General features: G+C 36.9%; 1 protein-coding gene across 1 annotated transcript in view; it reads right to left on the bottom strand.

Moving 5' to 3' along the window:
* TFPI (tissue factor pathway inhibitor) overlaps nucleotides 1-12,894 on the bottom strand; it is an 85,478-nt gene that overhangs the window by 44,846 nt on the left and 27,738 nt on the right. The gene's annotated exons all lie outside the window — the stretch shown is intronic.

Here is a 12,894-nt window from a genome sequence, read left to right as displayed (position 1 = left end):
TATATTTCTGTTTTTATACAATTTCCTAACCAGATTTTCTATGAGATTGCAAACAGAACTGCTGAAAAAAGAAATGCCTTAACATTATAGCTAGTTGTTTGCTCCGATTTTTCTCCACAATTTAGGGAGTTATCTCATGCAAAAGAGTTTCACAGAAAAGTGACTTTAAGTGATAAATCAACACATTTACAGCCTATAAGAAACAGATTTCAGGAGAAGAGTGAGACTTCCTGTTTCAAAATTATTTAAAGATCCATAGCAAAAAATAATGGAAAAGCACACTTAAAGGCTATTTTTCCTTTGTATTCAAAAGTGGAAGGAAATGTGTAATGCTCATGCAGCATGGGCAGAGAAAAAAAGAGAATGCATGCACATTCTCAGTCGCTGCTGCCATCGGAATCAGGAAGGAAAGAGCAATGTTATCAGTACATGTTCACAAATGCAGGAACTGATACTCCATCAAAAACAATTTAGAGAGTATTTCGTTTATGTCTATAGTGGATCATTGCTACAGTATACATCATTAAAGTGTAGTCTTAAATAATAAATAAAGTGATAAATGACAATTTGCATTAAACTTCATTAAAATCACCAGTGAAATGGATAATCCTATTTTCTCACGACACTGCAAATATGAAAATTATATTTGGTAGCAGTGCTATATACCTTCTAAATCATATCATGAAGTACTTGAATCCATATATATATGTATTTAAATGCATGCACAAATATACATATGCACCATTGGCCTTTGACCAATATGGATTTGAACTATGTGGGTTCACTTATATATGGATTTTTTTCAATAATAAATGCTATAGTACTACCTGACCGATGGTTGCTTGAATTTTTGGACTTGGAACTGCTGATATAAGGAAACATGACATGAAGGAATTTGCATAATGAGGGCCTAGTCAAAACAGTATGACTACTTTTCTTCCCGGACTAGGTTCACAAAGCTTGAACACAGAAATGATAGGGAAGTGTCCCACCGCTGAACCAATATGCTTGAGGTCAAAAGCTACAGGAGATTAGCACATATTTGGTGGATTCTATAAAAGGGTCAGGAAATATGAATATGTCAAAACACTGCAAATATTAATGTAAATATCTGAGTTTAAGGATGGAGTGGATAGGTGTAGCTCCCAGGAGAAGTGGGTTATTGCTTCCAGAAAAAAAAAAGAGTTTAACAGAAAAAACTATGAGTATGCTATTTAACAAGCCATAGCTAGTTAATGACTGATACAGATCTTAAATTCAAGTGAGCAAACTGCTAGTTCAGTGCTCTTTTTCTCCATAATATTGCTTCTGAAAAGTGACCAAAAGCATTAAATAATACAATTTCTAAGAGCCATGTAGAAGACTGATTTGGGTGCACCACTGAAAAGAAATAGTACAACATGTTATAACATTCATAAAATTGCAATTTGTGGTGATCAGAGAGAACTGAATTAATTATATATTATTTTAATTTACTTATTTTTTAAATTTCAAGATGCATTACATTGCAAAGTGACAAGATAAATAACAAACCCAAACTGAAGCTGTGTACTGATTGACTCACTTCTTATTACATACTTGTACCTTTCTGCACTCTACTGTCTTAATAGCTGACCCCGTTAAAAATATGTATTACCCAATCTAGTATCATACCCAAAAATTGACTCAAGAGAATTCAACCATCTAAATGTGAAAGGTAAAACATAATAAATGCTAGGAGAAAAAACACAGGAGAATATATTTATGATGAAGTTGGCAAGCATTTTTGAATCAGGATATAGACAGCACCAATTAAATACAATAAAATACTGATAACTGTATTTCATAAGAAATTCTGTTCATCAAAGGAAACATCATTAAGATATTGAAAAGGCAAGTTGTAAGGAAGTATTTGAAATTCATATATCTTAAGATTATGTATTGAAAATGTATAAAGAACTACAAATAAATATGCAATTTAAAATGGATTAAAGATTTGTTAAAGAAATTAAAATGGAGGAAGTTTAATTCAGGCTTCAGAAGCAGGACAGCAATATCAGGCCTCTGACCTGCTTCTGACCTGCCTGCACACTGCCTGCATTCTGAGCCTACTGGCAAGCACAGCAAGTCAGGCAGCACTTTAGATAAGAAATGGAGTGGGCCTGGCCAGCTCCTCCCTGTCCCCTCTACCCCCAGGCCTAAGAAGTCTTAAGACTTATAAGGTGAGAGAAACAGCACTGTAAAAGTTAAAGTTATACCAGAGCTGCATTTTTGCGTGCAAACTGGTGACAGTATCAGGTTGTACCCTGGGGTACAAGCAATTGCAACCCCCCCAAACAGCAATTTGAAGTCTTGCCAATGGGGTGGATGCACTGCCTGGGACCTTTTCCCAACTGGGACTCCAGATTAGTGCGAACAAGGGACTTCCCAGCACTGTTCAAATCTGGATATTGGATGGAGGAATTTGAGGATGTATGTGCTATTATTTTTCTCTATTGTCTCTACATTTCATCTTTTAATAATTGTATACTGAAATTAAGTTGGGTTTCCCAGGTGGCATTAGTGGTAAAGAACCTGCTGCCAATGAAGGAGACATAAGAGATACACGTCTCATCCTTGGGTCAGGAAGATCTTCTGAAGAACGGCATGGCAACCCACTCCACTATTCTTGCCAGGAGAATCCCGTCAACAGAGGAGCCTGGCGGGCTGCTGTCCATAGGGTTACAAAGAGTTAGACATGACTGAAGCAACTTAGTGTGCACACATACTGAAATTAAGTCAAATAATCTATTAAATATAAAAATTAGTGTGTGTGATAAGTGATTTCTTTTGTTAATGAACCCTTAAACCTAAAATGAAAGAAAACATCAGCAAAACAAGTCTGTATAGGAACTTTTCAATAGATTATATATATATATATAGCCAATAAGCATAGTAGAAGGTGCTCAACATTATTACTCATCAAAAAATACAAATTAGCACTATTGTGGGGGATACGACAACTAAAATGAATAAAAATTGATAATACAAAATGTTGGTTAGGATGTGAACATTCAATTGTTGGTTGGATTATGCTATGGTCTGACTGTGTTTCCCCAAATCTTGATGTAGAATTCTAACTCTCATAAGTTTTGGTATTAGGAAGCATTTCAGAGGTAATTAGGTCATGATGGAAGGGATTAGTGTTTTTATAAAGAGATCACACAGAGATCCCTTGTGCCTTCCGTCATGTAAAGTCACAGCAAGAAGGCATCAGTTGTGAACCAGGAATAGGATCTTCACTCTTAATAAATCCCATTTAATTTGTAATCTGACATCAGAAGTTGTTTAAGCAAGAGTATATTGCATATATGTGTTGAGTCAGGGACTAATTGTATATAATAATATGTTAGACACTAAGGGATATTCAAAAAACTAGAGAAAGCCTTGACCCTTAAGGAATTTATGCTCAACCAATTGAATTCTATACATAAGTAATGTTAAGTTCCAAGATAAATTGTGAGAATATCTTTGCATATACTAGGCACATAGTAGTGAACAATAAATGTAATTATTTACCTTGAATAAAAATCGTATTTATATACTGGGCAATAAACTAGAAATTCTAAGTTCAGCACTGCCAGTAATCTAAGTAATCTTTGGAAATAAATTTATGTTTATGAACCTGATTCATAAAATGCAGGACTTGAAATAGATTGTCCTTAATTTCTATTTCATTTCTAAAATTTATGCATTTGAAGTAACACATTTTACTTATTTTGCAGAATAACTTATATTGCATAACATATTTTATAGTCTCTTTAATGATAATTTGTAGCATCTATTTTATCATTTTAATCAAGGTATGTTCTTAGAACACCAGTTAAGCAAGAATGTTATTAGTTGTTAGATTAAAAAGAGTTTCATAGGCTAATATATATTTATATCTGTTTAACTTTTTATATAGGTTTCTCAACTATAGGATTTTTAACAAACACAATATGGTAATGTGCAATGGTGTCCTCTATGGGAGATACAGAACTGCATTTCTAAATTTTCATGTCAAATATCTATTTTCCCATAAAATATTTTTAGAAAATATCTTGAGTGATAATGCTACAGAAAAGAAAAATTCGGATTTTATAAACCAGAAAAATATTAAAAAAACATTATATGATTTTTCTACTAACAAAATCCACAGAAATGGAGAGATGTTAACAGGACAAAATTATAATTGAAATTAACAGCTAGAATGTTGCAAATCAGATTAAAATTATGAACAGATGGTTATCAGTGGAATTAAAGATAAAGGGGCAGATATCTTGAATTACTATTGATAAAACTGAATATACAGTCATTGAATATACAGAATGTGGACAGAGAATTCAATTAAATCCTGAGTGAACTGTTGTGCTAGTCATACAGCTTAGTAAATTAATGTAAATATTGATCAGTGTGCATACTAGGGACAAATTTGGTCGGGACAGATTACATTTGAGATTGTTTTCTAAGTGGAACAATATTAAGGGCAGTTAAAGACACAAAGCAGAAGCTGGGAAATGTTTTGCAGTATTCCCAACATCATCATGAGGTAAGATCATTTCAACAAGGGAAAAGGAGTCTAATAATTCATTCCCAGCTCCTCTTTCAACATTATCTCCTGTCAGTTTTTTTTGTTTTTTTTTGTAATCACTTGACTTTATGGGAACTGCCTACTAATCCTTTGGTTCAACTGAAGCTGTTGATTCTTGAGTAAACCATACCCATTCTAGATTTAGTACTTTAAATGTGTTATTTCTTGTTGTGGGAATACTCTTCTACAAGATTCCAGAATGAAAAACTCTCTCCTTTTAGTCAGAACACTTGTCAGATATCCTCTCTCCAAAAGACCTTTTCTGAGTATCATATTTTAAAAGTAACAACTACCAGTTCCTCTGTTACTTTCCAAATAACTTGTGTGTGTGTGTTTAAGATTTCTTGTCTCTTCATTATTGAGTTGTAGGAGTTCTTTATATATTATGGACATACGTTCTTTGCCAGCTCTGTAATATGAGCAGGGTTGTGTCCTCTCCACATTCATATGTTGATATCTTAACCCGTTAGTGGCTCAGAATGTGACTGTATTTGGAGATATAAGGCTTTTGAAGAGATAATTAAGGATAAATGAGGTCCTTGCAGTGGGTCCTAATTCAATATGACTGGTGTCTTTACAAAAAAAGATGAGAACACAGACACGCCGAGAAAGACTGACTATAAATAAACCAAGGAGAGAGGCCTTAGACGAAATCAGTGCAAGTGACACCTTGATCTCAAACTCTATTGCCTCCAGAACAGTGAGAAAATACATTTCTGTTGTTTAAGCCACCCATTTTGTCATAGTTTGTTCATGGCAGCTCTAGTAACCCAGCACAGACTACAAAGCATCAAATACCAGTTGTATGATTAACTAATTATGTAAAGTTGACAATATGTTTATCATTACTTTCTCTCTATTTACTAATTTATAGACTGGGTATTTTACTAAAACCTATTTCATAAGGTGTGTGGATTAAATGGAAGAGTCATTAGAATGATAACTAATTCCAGATGTCAGCTATCATAATCATTCTAAGTAATCCTTGCCATCATTTTGAGTATACTGTAAAAATGGAAGGACAATACTCATGGACCTTATTCTTTACTGAAAATATCATCTCAGACTCTTTGAAAGTCTAAAAAATTGAAAATATTGCACTGATTTGTAAAGACCTTAGGCCCAAACTGAGAGACGTTTTTGTTCTAATTTGATTAGGAATGGTAGTTGTCATGATGGAGAGTTCTGACAAAATGTGAAGCTGTTGATTCTTGAGCTTCTTCTCCCTTCTTCTTCGGGAGAAGGGAATGGCAAACAACTTCAGTATTATTACCTTCAGAACCCCATGAACAGTATGAAAAAGAAAAAGATAGGACACTGAGATATGAACTCCCCAGGTCGGTAGGTGCCCAAAATGCTACTGGAGATCAGTGGAGAAATAACTCCAGAAGGAATGAAGAGATGTAGCCAAAGCAAAAACAACACCCAGTTGTGGATGTGACCACTGATGGAAGTAAAGTCCAATCCTATAAAGAGCAATATTGCATAGGAACCTGGAATGTTAGGTTCATGAATCAAGGCAAATTGGAAGTGGTCAAACAGGAGATTGTAAGAATGAACATCGACATTTTACGAATCAGAGAACTAAAATGGAGTGGAACAGGTGAGTTTAACTCAGATGACCATTATATCTACTACTGTGGGCAGGAATCCCTGAAAAGAAATGGAGTAGCTGTCATGGTCAACAAAAGAGTCCAAAATGCAGTACTTGGATGCAATCTCAAAAGTGGCAGAATGATCTCTGTTCTTTTCCAAGGCAAACCATTCAATATCATAGGTATCCAAGTCTATACCCCAACCAGGAATGCTAAAGAAGCTGAAGTTGAATGGTTCTATGAAGACCTACAAGACCTTCTAGACTAACACCCAAAAAATATATCCTTTTCATTACAGTGGACTCAGTTGCAAAAGTAGGAAGTCAAGAAATATTGGAGTAACAGGCAAATTTGGCCTTGGAGTACAGAATGAAGCAGGGAAAAGGCTAATAGAGATTTCCCAAGAGAACACACTGGTCATAGCAAATACCCTCTTCCAACAAAACAAGAGAAGACTCTACACATGGACATCACCAGATGGTCAATACCAAAATCAGATTGATTATATTCTTTGCACCCAAAGATAAGAAGCTCTATACAGTCAGCAAAAACAAGACTGGGAGCTGACTGTGGCTCAGATCATGAACTCTTTATTGACAAATTCAGACATAAATTGAAGAAAATAGGGAAAACCACTAGACCATTCAGGCATGACCTAAATCAAATTCCTTATGATTATATAGTGAAAATGAGAAAAAGATTCAAGGGATTAGATCTGATAGACAGAGTGCCTGAAGAACTATGGACGGAGGTTCATGACATTGTACAGGAGACAGGGATCAAGAACATCCCCAAGAAAAAGAAGTGCAAAAAGGCAAAATGGTTGTCTGACGAGGCCTTACAAATTGCTGTGAAAAGAAGAGAAGTAAAAGGCAAAGGAGAAAAGGAAATATATACCCATCTGAATACAGAGTTCCAAAGAATAGCAAGGAGAGATAAGAAAGCCTTCCTCAGTGATCAATGCAAAGAAATAGAGGAAAACAATAGAATGGGAAAGACTAGAAATCTCTTAAAGAAAATTAGAGATACCAAGGAAAAATTTCATGCAAAGATGGGCACGATAAAGGACAGAAACTGTGTGGACCTAACAGAAACAGAAGATATGAAGAAGAGGTGGCAAGAATACACAGAACTGTACAAAAAACATCTCCACAACCCATATAATCACAATTGTGTGATCACTCACCTAGAGCCAGACATCCTGGAATGTGAAGTCAAGTGGGCCTTAGGAAGCATCACTACCAACAAAGCTGGTGAAAGTGATGGAATTCCAGTTGACCTATTTCAAATCCTAAAGATGATGCTGTTAAAGTGTTGCATTCAATATGTCAGCAACTTTAGAAAACTCGGTCTTGGCTACAGGACTGGAAAAGGTCAGTTTTCATTCCAATCCCAAAGAAAGGCAATGCCAAAGAATGCTCGAACTACCACAAAGTTGCACTCATCTCACACGCTAGCAAAGTAATGCTCAAAATTTTCCAAGCCAAGCTTCAACAGTATGTGAACGGTGAACTTCCAGATGTTCAAGCTGGACTTAGAAAAGGCAGAGGAACCAGAGATCGAATTGCCATGATCTGCTGCCTCATTGAAAATGTAAGATAATTCCAGAAAAAACATCTATTTCTGCTTTATTACTTATGTCAAAGCCTTTGACTGTGTGGATCACAACAAACCTTGGAGAATTCTTAAAGAGATAGGAATACCAGAACACCTGACCTGCCTCCTGAGAAATCTGCATGCAGATCAGGAAGCAACAGTTAGAACTGAACGTGGATCAACAGACTTGTTCCAAGTAGGAAAAGGAGTATGTCAAGGCTGTATATTGTCACCCTGCTTATTTAACTTATATGCAGAGTACATCAGGAAAAACGCTGGGCTGGAGGAAGCACAAGCTCGAATCAAGATTGCCGGGAGAATATCAATAACCTCAAACATGCAGATGACACCAACAAAGGGAAGAAATTGAAGAAGAACTAAAGACCCTCTTAATGAAACTGAAAGAGGAGAGGGAAAATATTGGCTTAAAACTCAATATTCAGAAAATGAAGATCATAGCATCTGGTCTCATCGCTTCATGGCAAATAGATGGGGAAACAATGGAAACAGTGACAGACTATTTTGGGGGGCTCCAAAATTCCAAAATCACTGCAGATGGTGACTGCAGCCATGATATTAAAAGACATTTGCTCCTTGGAAGAAAAGATGACCAACCTAGTCAGCATATTAAAAAGCAGAGACGCTACTTTGCCAACAAAGGTCCATCTGGACAAGGCTAAGGTTTTCCCGGTAGTCATGTATGGATGCGAGAGTTGGACTATAAAGAAAGCTGAGCATGGAAGAATTGATGCTTTTGAACTGTGGTGTTGGAGGAGATTCTTGAGTGTGCCTTCGGCTTCAAAGAGTTCCAATCAATCCATCCTAAAGGATATCAATCCCAAATATTCATTGGAAGGACTAATGCTGAAGCTGTAACCTCAATACTTTGGCCACCTGATGTGAAGAGCTGACTGATTTGAAAAGACCCTGATGCTGGAAAAGATTGAGGGTGGGAGAAGAATGGGAAAACAGAGGATAAGATGGTTGGATGGCATCACCAACTCGATGGACATTAGTTGAGTATACTTTGGGAGCTGGCGATGGACAGGGAGGCCTGGGGCGCTGCAGTCCATGGGGTCGCAAAGAGTCAGACACGATTGAGCGACTGAACTGACTGATGATAGTTGAAAGGTTAGACATACAAATCTTAATCTACAGTGAATGCTTTTGTAAGAATTCAAGTCTTTCGGAGCTAGAAATATGTTGGCAATTTAGCTTTGGTGACTGGCTGAGCACATCTCAATGGAAATGGTAATGGGTAATGGATGAGAACTTGTGGCAAGAGTCAAAGTGCAAATAGCTCACAAAGAATGGAAGAACATAGTAAGCTGGAAGGACTGCATTAAATGTTCACTACATCTTTTTTGGAAAAGTCTATAACAACATGGAGGCAGTTATTATTCTATTCTATCATTAGTTTTGGGTACAGTCTTGTTATTTTCTCATCTTATAAATTTATCTGGAAAGAATCATGTGTTTACATATATATTATCATCACAATTCTTATATAATTTAAACTTTTTAGTTTAGATTTTCTTTATCACATATCATTGAACTTCTCCTTTTTAAAAATTTTACTCTTAAAATTAAGCCAATGAGTACTTGGCCATATCTGAAAGAAATTTCATTTTTGCTGCTTATTTATTTGCAGTATACTAATGAAAAGACAGGGAGACAAAATATGACAACCAGGAAAATATAAAAAACTATAACTTGAAAAAATAATTCCAATTTTCTACTCAGCAGTAGCTAATGTCATTATCTTCTTGGTGTTTAGTGCTTCTGTCTACTCAGTTTGGCTGATCCCTGGGGGGTTGCCCACTAAAACCTGGAGCCTGTTTTTATCTCTAACCTTTGTGTTTTCTCCAGTGTTTCTCAATTTGGGTGAATTTACAGAACCCTAATACCAAGGATAATGAATGAAGAAAGGAAACATAGGCATAAATCTATAGTAAGGGGAGGAAGAAAAAAGTCCTGTTGAGATTCTAAGTTTCCTATTTCTTTTCTTATGTTTTGAATTTACCTTTTATAAGTAGAATTTTTCAACTGAAAATCCCAAACTATTCATAACAATTAGAGTCTGTAAATGGATTTTTGTTAAATACATTTCTCACTAGACTTCCAACTCTTGTTCCTGATAGTTACTGAACTTGCATAATCTCAGTGAGAGGTTTGAGAACCAGATTTTTCTCAGGAAAAAAGTATTTTCTAAATAAATACATTGTGAAAATGAAAATGTTTGGACAGTTTCCCAAGAGAGCTCTAAGACTGTGTAACTGCATATTTGCCAGATATCAAATTTTAACAAGTCAGTACGGAGCCTTCTTTATCTCTTTATTAACTACCCACCCCTCAAATTCCACATGCCTGAGGCATTGAGTCATCACTATAAGGGATATTTTGGCATCAGGATTTTTTTTTATTTATGGTCCACAATTAAAATTAAGATCAAATTTCCTGAGGCTCTGGCAGTATGGTATATTCACTACATTCAAGAGTGATAATAGAAGTACAAAGCTATATCATTACAAAGTATTTGCATTTTGTAACGATGTATTTAGGTAATACCTGAATGGTCTAGTGGTTTTCCCTACTTTCTTCAATTTAAGTCTGAATTTGGTAATAAGGAGTTCATGATCTGAGCCACAGTCAGCTCCCAGTTGTTTTTGTTGACTGTATAGAGCTTCTCCATCTTTGGCTGCAGAGAATATAATCAATCTGATTTCGCTGTTGACCATCTGGTGATGTCCATGTGTAGAGTCTTCTCTTGTGTTGTTGGAAGAGGGTGTTTACTATGACCAGTGCATTCTCTTGGCAAAACTCTATTAGCTTTTGCCTTGCTTAAATCCGTATTTCAAGGCCAAATTTGCCTGTTACTTCAGGTGTTTCTTGACTTCCTACTTTTGCATTCCAGTACCCTATAATGAAAAGGACATCTTTTTTGGATGTTAGTTCTAAAAGGTCTGTAGGTCTTCATAGAACCGTTCAACTTCAGCTTCTTCAGTGTTACTGATTGAGGCATAGACTAGGATTACTGTAATATTGAATGGTTTGCCTTGGAAACAAACAGAGACCATTCTGTCATCATTTTTAAGATTACATCCAAGTACTGCATTTCAGACTCTTTTGCTGACCATGATGGCTACTCCATTTCTTCTGAGGGATTCCTGCCCGCAGTAGTAGATATAATGGTCATCTGAGTTAAATTCACCCATTCCAGCCCATTTTAGTTTGCTAATTCCTAGAATGTCAACAATGACTCTTACCATCTCCTGTTTGACCACTTCCAATTTGCCTTGATTCATGGACCTAACATTTCAGATTCCTATGCAATATTGCTCTTTACAGCATTGGACCTTGCTTCTACCACCAATCACATCCACAACTGGGTATTGTTTTTGCTTTGGCTCCATCCCTTCTTTCTTTCTGGAGTTATTTCTCCACTGATATCCAGTAGCATATTGGGCCCCTCTGAGCTGGGGAGTTCCTCTTTCAGTATCCTATCATTTTTCCTTTTCATACTGTTCATGGGGTTCTCAAGGCAAGATTACTGAAGTGGTTTGCCGTTCCCTTCTCCAGTGGACCACATTCTGTCAGACCTCTCCACCATGACCTGCCGGTCTTGGGTACCCCACATGTGGCTTAGTTTCAGTGAGTTAGACAAGGCTGTGGTTCATGTGATTAGATTCACAAGTTGTTTGTGATGTGGTTTCAGGGTGTCTGCCCTCTGATGCCCTCTCACAACACCTACCATCTTACTTGGGTTTCTCTTACCTTGGATGTGGGGTATGTCTTCACGCCTGCTCCAGCAAAGTGCAGCCACTGGTCCTTACAATGGACGAGGGGTATCTCCTCATGGCTGCCCCTCATGACCCTTATGATTATACAGTGGAAGTGAGAAGTAAATTTAAGGGACTACATCTGATAGATAGAGTGCCTGATGATCTATGGACGGAGGTTCATGACATTGTACAGGAGACAGGGATCAAGACAGTCCCCATGGAAAAGAAATGCAAACAAGCAAAATGGCTGTCTGTGAAAAGAATAGAAGTGAAAAGCAAAGGAGAAAAAGGGAGATATAAGCATTTGAATGCAGAGTTCCCAAGAATAACAAGGAGAGATAAGAAAGCCTTCCTCAGTGATCAATGCAAAGAAAGAGAGGAAAACAACAGAATGGGAAAGATTAGAGATCTCTTCAAGAAAATTAGAGATACCAAGGGAACATTTCATGCAAAGATGAGTTCAATAAAGGACGGAAATGTATGGACCTAACAGATACAAAAGATATTAAGAAGAGGTGGCCAAAATACACAGAAGAACTGTGCAAAAAAGATCTTCATGATCAGCTATTCACTATGGTGTGATCACTCACCTAGAGCCAGACATCCTGGAATGTGAAGTCAAGTGGGCCTTAGAAAGCATTGCTATGAACAAAGCTAGTGGAGGTGATGGAATTTCAGTTGAGCTATTTCAAATCCTGAAAGATGATGCTGTGAAGTGCTGCACTCAATATGCCAGCAAATTTGGAATACTCAGCAGTGGCCACAGGAGTGGAAAAGGTCAGTTTTCATTCCAACCCCAAAGAAAGGCAATGCCAAAGAATGCTCAAACTACTGCACAATTGTACTCATCTCACACACTAGTAAAGTAATGCTCAAAATTCTTCAAGCCAGGCTTCAGCAATACGTGAACCGTGAACTTCCAGATGTTCAAGCTGGTTTTAGAAAAGGCCGAGGAACCAGAGATCAAAATGCCAACATCCGCTGGATCATGGGAAAAGCAAGAGAGTTCCAGAAAAACATCTATTTTTGCTTTATTGCCTATGCCAAAGCCTTTGACTGTGTGGATCACAACAAACTTTGGAAAATTCTGAAAGAGATGGGAATACCAGAACACCTGACCTGCCTTTTGAGAAACCTATATGCAAGTCAGGAAGCAATAGTTAGAAGTGGACATGGAACAACAGACTGGGTCCAAATAGGAAAAGGAGTACGTCAAGGCTGTATATTGCCACCCTGCTTATTTAACTTCTATGCAGAGTACATTATGAGAAATGCTGGACTGGAAGGAACACAAGCTGGAATCAAGATTGCCGGGAGAAATACCAACAAC

The sequence above is a fragment of the Capricornis sumatraensis genome, chromosome 3, assembly GCF_032405125.1.
Source record: "Capricornis sumatraensis isolate serow.1 chromosome 3, serow.2, whole genome shotgun sequence".
In the NCBI taxonomy this organism is placed as follows: Eukaryota; Metazoa; Chordata; class Mammalia; order Artiodactyla; family Bovidae; genus Capricornis; species Capricornis sumatraensis.
The sequence above is the reverse complement of the archived record's forward strand: the minus strand, read 5'-3'. Positions and strand labels throughout refer to the sequence as shown.